A 7862-nucleotide genomic window follows, 5' to 3' on the forward strand; every position below is an offset into this window, starting at 1 on the left:
TGCTGCAATAATTGTTCTGTATGTGTTTTCATAGTTCCACTGATTTTCTCTCCAAATCAAGTAGGATGAGTTAATGTTGATAAAAAAAACTTAAGAAGGAAACATAAGCAAAGAGGTTTTATGATTTATTTTCAAAGCTATGGGTTTAAAGCAGGGTTCAATAAATTATGGGCCAAATGAAGCCTGCCACTGTTTTAGTATGACCCCACTAGCAAAGAATGGTTTTTACACTATTTAATTGTTGAAAAAAATTTTTAATTTCTTTTCTTTTTTTTTAATATTTATTTATTTTTGAGAGAGAGAGAGAGAGAGAGAGGGAGGGAGGGAGAGGGGCAGAAAGAGAGGGAGACACAGAATCTGAATCAGGCTCCAGGCTCCAAGCTGTCAGCACAGAGCCTGACACAGGGGCTCAAACGCAGAGACTGTGAGATCGTGACCTGAGCCAAACCGAATCGTTCAACCAACTGAGCCACTAAGGCACACTGAATAAAATTTTTTTAAAGAATCATATTTTCTGAGATAAAAAAATACAAAGATCCAATTTCATTGTTGTCCATAAATAAAAATTTAGTGGAATATAGTGACACACATTTGTTTACACACTGTTTATGGTGGCTTTCACACTATTAACAGCAGAGTTGAAAAGTTGCAATAGAGCACAGGGCCCTGAAATATTTACTATGTGGCTCTTCAACTTATGTATTTATTTACCTATTTGGAAACTTAATAATTTATTAAGTTTCCAAAGTACTGTATGTGTATGAATTATAACATACTGATAAATATTGCTGTCATATAGGCAGGAACTTTACCTTTTTGTGAGGATAAAGCTCAGTGATAGGTGTGAAGCCATGAAGAAATCCTTCCTTCCCAACTCACAATTTGGACAAAGTTGAGATCTGTAGACATTGCATCTGTGGTATAAATAGTGTTTCAGTGCCATTGAGGAATCAGTCTTGAAAAGTGACTGAGACATTTTCAAGGGATCCTTCAAATAACAGAAATTCTGAGAGCACTTAGAAATGTCTGCACCCAGAGGAAATCTAAATGCTCACACTTTGCTGGCTAAGAGCATTCATGTATCTCTATTCAGAGGTGCAGATAACAGAGGAGGAAACTCACTTCACTTCTTGGGAGCTGTGCTCTTGAATGTCCAGTTCTTTTTGGTGCAGTTCAGAGGACAAAGATTGTAAATGGCTCTGAGGACACTGGTCCAGGCAGGGTGAGTGACAAGCCCTAAGTAAGCAATGCTCATTTGAATCCGTGGTCCCACCCCTTTAATGTGAAAAGGTCTCTGCATTTAGAATAGTAACGATGAATTAGAGTAACTTGCCTGCCTCATTAACATGTGGTCTGATCTAGGTAAATCAATTTGGAGGATGTCAGCGTATTTAATCCTTCCCAAGGGTGAGTTGTGGCTTTTTCCAATTTGTTGACCTTAGGGCTACGCCCAGAAGAATTTCCTCATCTCTTCTCGAGCCTGCCTTGGATACTAAGTATGTCTGTGCTGAACCAGGGACATTACTGAGATCCTTTGCACTTATTCTGGCAAACGTGGTGGATTAGTACATGCTGGAATGCCAAAGACTACGGAGGTATCTGTGCAGAAAACTCATCACATCACATTGAAAGTAGTGTTTTTCTGCTGGCATAGAATCAGCCTCCTTGTGCAAACTGCACTTCTTAAGGGTCAGCATCTGAGAAACTGCAAAGCATGGTTATATCTTTAGGACAGAAAGACTTGCAACTACACTGGGAGGTCAAATGGATTTTTCAGTATTTCTACAATGCCCTGAATTTGGTTCAGTGAGTATGTGATTTGCATGGGTGGCCACGTCTCCAGATCAAAATCTTTCATACTGCCATGCACATCTACTCAGCATTGGTCCCCAGCTGATGATAAATACATAATGCCTACAAAAACCAGTGGGATGTGGTGCTCTTGGATCTCTTGTCCCCTTGGCCGAGAGTGCCCCACCCAGTAGTAACATGTAACATGTAGCAAATCATGTTTTCTCAAATCAGTGCTCCAAGATATGATATGTTAATAGTGTTCCATTGGGGAAAAAAACTGCTCCATTGACAAACAACATTGGGAAATGCTGGATTGAATCATGTAAAAGATTTCTTACTGTAGTATTTTTCAGAGCCTTTATACACATGAAGCATCTCTAAGAGGATAATACTATGTGCATTTCCCAGGGCGCCTGGGTGGCTCAGTCAGTTAAGTGTCCAACTTTGACTCAGGTCATGATCTTACATTTCGTGAGTTCAAGCACCGTGTCAGACTCTGTGCTGACAGCTCAGAGCCTGGAAGCTGCTTCGGATTCTTTGTCTCCCTCTCTCTCTATCTCTCTCCCACTCACATTCTGTCTCTATCTCTCTCTCTCTCTCTCAAAAATAAATAAATATTAAACAAATTTAATGCTTATTTAATGTAATGTGCATTTCTAAAAACTGCTTATTCTGAAATAACCTTTTTCAATCAACCATTAGATTTCCATGGTACAAAATTTACGAAATGCTGAATTAAGGAGAGGAGAAGCTCTTGTCTAACTAGTGAATGGAAATTACCTAAACTAATAAAACCAGAGACTGTTAATGGTAGAATGGATCTTAATGATTATCAAAAGGTCTCAACTATGAGCAGTTCTCAAGTCTAGAAGATACTACCGTTATTGCAAGTTTATGTGTTCACATATCTTACAAATGTATGTACTCTAATTTTTCAAAAATCAGGTAAATTGATCCTGTGACTAATAATGAATAATTTGTTTATGTATTTATTTATTTATTTAAATGTTTATTTAAATGTTTATCTTATTATTTTTGAGAGAGAGATTGAGAGAAAACACAAGTTGGGGAGGGCAGAGGGAGAGGAGAGAGAGAGAGAGAGAGACAGAAGCAGGCTCCGACTCTGAGCTGTCAGCACAGAGCCCGAACAGGCTCCAACTCATGAACTATGAGATCATGACCTGAGCTGAAGCCAGATACTTAACCAAGTGAGCAACCTAGGTGCCCGTGATGAATTTATTTTAAAGCACTAATGGGGGTGCCTGGATGGATCAGTTGGTTAAGTGTCAGACTTCAGCTCAGGTCATGACTTCACTGCTCACAAGTCCCAAGTTTGAGTCCTGCATCAGGCTCTGTGCTGACAGCTCGAGCCTGGAGAATGCTTCACATTCTCTCTCTCTCTCTCTCTCTCTCTCTCTCTCTCTCTCTCTGCTCCCCCTCTGCTCATGCTCTGTCTCTCTGTCTCTCAGGAACTAATAAACATTAAAAAAAAGTTTTTAAAAAGACATTATTTAATCTAGATGTAAAGTTTAGCTCCAATTAGGATAAATACAAGAAGCCCCAAATTAATAAAGAAAATAAGAGATAGTGTATCTAGGAACACAAATCTATACTTAGTAATCTGTTACTTCAGTAAAATTACGGATTGTCTATGTCATGCATTGAGGCTTCATGCCCAAAAGGACACAGTGCTTCCTCAAGTTTATGAACTAGTTGGAGAGATAATTCAAGAGAGAGTGGTTGTAGAGAATGACAAGTGCTACAGCAGATATATGTACAGGTGCTCCATGAAAAAGGAGCCTTTTTCAATGATGAGATGAGGAGGGCCGGATGTGAAATTAAAGTAAGGCTTTTTCAGAAAGCAACTGGCTCTCTAAGATCCAAAGGACATTATGATGCAATCAGATAAGTAAAGGTGTGAAACAGAGTTATTTGCTAGAGAGAACAGCATGTAGAAAAGCTTTGAAAGTGACACCAACAGCAACATTAGTTTGGTAAACTTAAAGTAATTCACCACTTAGAATGAGTTTGTTAAGGGTGGTAGGGGAGAAAAGACAGTACGTGCAGGTACACCAGGTGAAGCTACCTGGGTAAGCAGCAGTCAGTCATTAAAGATACATTAAGATGAACTTTATTACAAAGGCAATGGGAAACTCTTGAAACATTTTAAGCAGAGAAGTAACATGACTGTAACATATTTCAGAAAGATCACCCAAATTCTGTAAAGAATTGAGTTTAAGGGGTATTGAGAGTCAGTTGGAGAGAGAACAATTAGAAATCAGCAGTGATCCAGAAGAAAGTTATTTAGTGTAATGATGAGGGGCTGGAGATTAAAGGACAGGCTTCAGAGATAAAGTTAAACTCTGTAGGAGTTTATAGTGACTGACTGGATGTGAAAATTGGGAGACAGAGGTGGACTTAAAGACAGTACCTGGGTGCTTGGGGGGCTCAGTCAGTTAAGCGTTCAACTCTTGGTTTTGGTTCAGGTCATGATCTCATGATTCGTGAGTTGGAGTCCCACATCGGGCTCCTTGCTGACAGCACAGAGAGGCTGCTTGAGATTCTCTCTCTCCCTCTCTCTCTCTGCCTCTCCCCTGCTGGCTCACTCTCTCTCTCTCAAAATAAAGAAATACACTTAAAAAGAATTAAAGACAGTACCCAGGTGCTATCTTAGACACATGTGTGAAGGGTGTACCATTTACTAAACCAGGCATCATGAGAAGAACAGATATTTCCTTTGAGGTGGGGTGTCGTGGGCTAGATAATACATTCTGGTTATTTGTATGTTTAATTTTTGACTTAGTTTTTTTGTACTATATTTGAATGCAGGATTCAGAGGAGGAGAAATTCTAAGTGATGAAAAGGCCCAGAATATGCCCTTGGAAATTAATGGCTAGAGTGGAGATGAAGGTTACTGGAGTATAAGAGATCAAGAAATGGATTGAGTGAGGCTACATTGTTCTTAAGAATTCTCAAATCCTGAAAATGACAACAGAGCTTGGGACAGAGATACAATTCACTGACCCAGGGTTAAATCTTCAATAAATGAGGAGGAAGTAAACCATGAGGCTAGAAAATGAGAATGACAAGAATCAAGAGTGATGTGGCCAAATATCATGAGTAGTCTGAAAGGACCAGGGATTTTTAACAGGATAGAAGTGTAATGTTTGACAAGCTATACATTTTGGAAGTGAGATACTTGGAAATGTAAGAAAGATAAAGGCATCTTCTTGAGGGAATTTCAGGGATGTTGGTGTCCTCAGGAAAGAGCATTTCACAGTTAAAGCTAGCAGTTAGGGAACATATTGGTGGAGAGCCTGAGAACACAGGGAGGTTTTGTGCAACGTAACAGAAAGTCTAGAGAATTTACAGGATTTGAAAAGTTTTGAGAAGAAGAGAATCAGTGGGAGGTTAGATGAGCAGAGGAAGTACAAGCAATGTGAAAGGATGAGAGTCTGAAGGAAAATGGATAAACAGAAGGTGAGTCTTAAGCAATGACTAGGATAACAGTGCTGAAGAATATTGGTTTAGGGATTAGTAGATTTCTTACAGCTGCTATAACAAGTTATCACAACTTACAGGCTTAAAACAGCACAAATTTATTATCTTACAGTTCTGGATTTCAGAAATCCAAAAACCAGTCTTACAGGGCTACATGTCTACCATAAGCTCCAGTGGGAAATCTGTTTCTTACCTTTTTCCAGATTCTAGAAGCTTGGCCTTATTCTTTGGCTGTGGTCTCCTTCCAGCAATACCATTCTGACCGCTGTCTGCTTACCATTATCACATCTCCTCCTTTGACTCTTGTGCTTTCCTCTTCCCTTTATAAAGACACTTGTGCTTATACTAGGTACCCTGGTTATCCAGGATTTCCCACAACAAAGGATTAATCTATCTTCAAAGTCTTTTTGCCATGTAACCTATAATATTCACAGGTTACTGGGATGAGAGTTGTAGACATCTTTGGGGGGCTGTGTTTATGCCCACCACAGGGGCCACATAGTGCCCTGGTGAAGAAGGGACGAACAGAGCTAGAAATGGCAGAGAAGAGGGTCAGGACCTCTCAGCAGGGGTTAACCAAGACCTGGAATGTTTGTGTTTTCCAAACATTCTGACATAGATGGGGGGGCTGCTGAAAGAATCATGTGCATTTTATATTCTCACCACAAATTGGAAACAATGGCCTCCAAAAGTTGTCAGCAGAGACCTGAATTGAGAGAATGAGCTTTCAAAGCCGCTGGCAGCCACTGGAAGTTCACATCAATCTCCTCAGGAAAAGTTGAAGTGAGATCATTCATTGCATTTACTCATTCTTTTAACAAAATTCTACAGCTATGATGGCTTGGTAGAAGATAAAAATAAACAGAGCTGTTTTTTAAAAGTACATTGGCTGGTTGGGGAAAGGAGGTAAGGTGTGAACAAACTGTGGAGTCAAAAGTGATGTGGAGCCTATTCCAGGACACTGAAGAGATGCTTAGGCTACTAATAATGTCTTTATCTTTGAATCATTCCTTATATCTCACCAGTCATTAAATCCTACATTTATTCCTTGGAAAATTCTTGCAAGTACATTCCTTTCTTCTAATTTTGTCAGCTACCATATCAGTCCACATTAACCTAAATTTTAATCTTAATTTTTCTCAGAAATGGAAAAATCAAGGGGTGCCTGGGTGGCTTAGTTGGTTAAGCATCCAACTTCAGCTCAGGTCATTATCTCAGCGTTCATGAGTTTGAGCTCTCACACAGAGACTGCTACTCTCTTTGCCCTGCCCCCTCTCAGAAATAAAACATAAAAAAAAAAAAAAAGAATGGACAAATCTAAACAAAAACAAAAATCTGGGTGGAGAAACGATGGGTTACATTTGGTATATGCTGATCTAAGAAAACAGCAGGATAAAGGCTACAGAACTAAGTTGGAGAAGCAGATTACAAAGTCATCTACACAGCAATGGTACAAAACTCCCAAATCTCAGGGTGAGATTCTGGAGAAATTAAAGCTGATAAGCAAGAACTGAGGTCCCAGGGCACTTGAGTGACTCAGTCAGTTAAGTGTTCGACCGTTGGTTTGGGCCAGGTCATGGTCTCAGGGTTGTGAGATTGAGCCCTGCGTCAAGCTCCGCATTGGGCACAAAGCCTGATTAGATTCTATCTCCCTTTACAGCTTGTGCTCCCTCTTTCTTTCTAAAAAAAAAAAAAAGAGGAAGAACTGAGGTCCCCCAGATCATAACTACACTCATTGTGATGAGCATTGCTTAACTAAAGAATTGTTGAACCTATGGTGTACACCTAAAACTAATATGACATGTATATCAATTATATTTCAATAATAAAAATTTAAAATTACAAAAAACAAAAACTAGTGGAGATTGATTCTTTCAAAGTTCGGAGGTCAGAAATCTGAATCAAGTTGTTGGCAGGGCCCATACCCTCTCCAAAGTCTCTAGTGGAGAATCCTTCTTTCCTCATCCAGATTTTTAGAGGCTCCAGGCAATACTTGGCTCCTGCAATACATAACTTCATGCTGCCTCCTTTTTTTTTTAATGTTTATACATTTTTGAGAAAAAGAGAGAGAGCTGTGAGTAGGGGAGGGGCAGAGAGAGAGGGGGTACAGAGGATCAGAAGTGGGCCTCCATGCTAACAGAGCAAGCCGATGTGGGTCTCGAATCCACAGCCTGTGAGATCATGACCTGAGCTCAACCAAGTTGGATGCTCAACCAACTGAGCCACCCAGGCGCTCTCAAGCTGCCTCCTCTTCACAAAGCCTTCTACCACTGTCCTCTCAATATCTTCATGATTTTTGCTTATAAGAACACTTGTCATTGGATTTAGACCCAGCCACATAATATGGGATGATATTATCTAAAAATAATTTAATCAGATTTAATAAGATCTGTAAAAACTTTTTCTCAAATAAGGCTACGTTCATAGGTTTCATGTGAGTGCATTTTGGGGAGCCGCCATTAAACACAATGAAATCCTCTCACTGCCATCCCAAATTAAAATCCATCCCACATGCAAAACACTTCACCCAATACAAAAAATCTCCCAAAGTCTCAAGCTTTAAAGAA

This window comes from Lynx canadensis, chromosome B3, assembly GCF_007474595.2.
Source record: "Lynx canadensis isolate LIC74 chromosome B3, mLynCan4.pri.v2, whole genome shotgun sequence".
Classification (NCBI taxonomy): Eukaryota; Metazoa; Chordata; class Mammalia; order Carnivora; family Felidae; genus Lynx; species Lynx canadensis.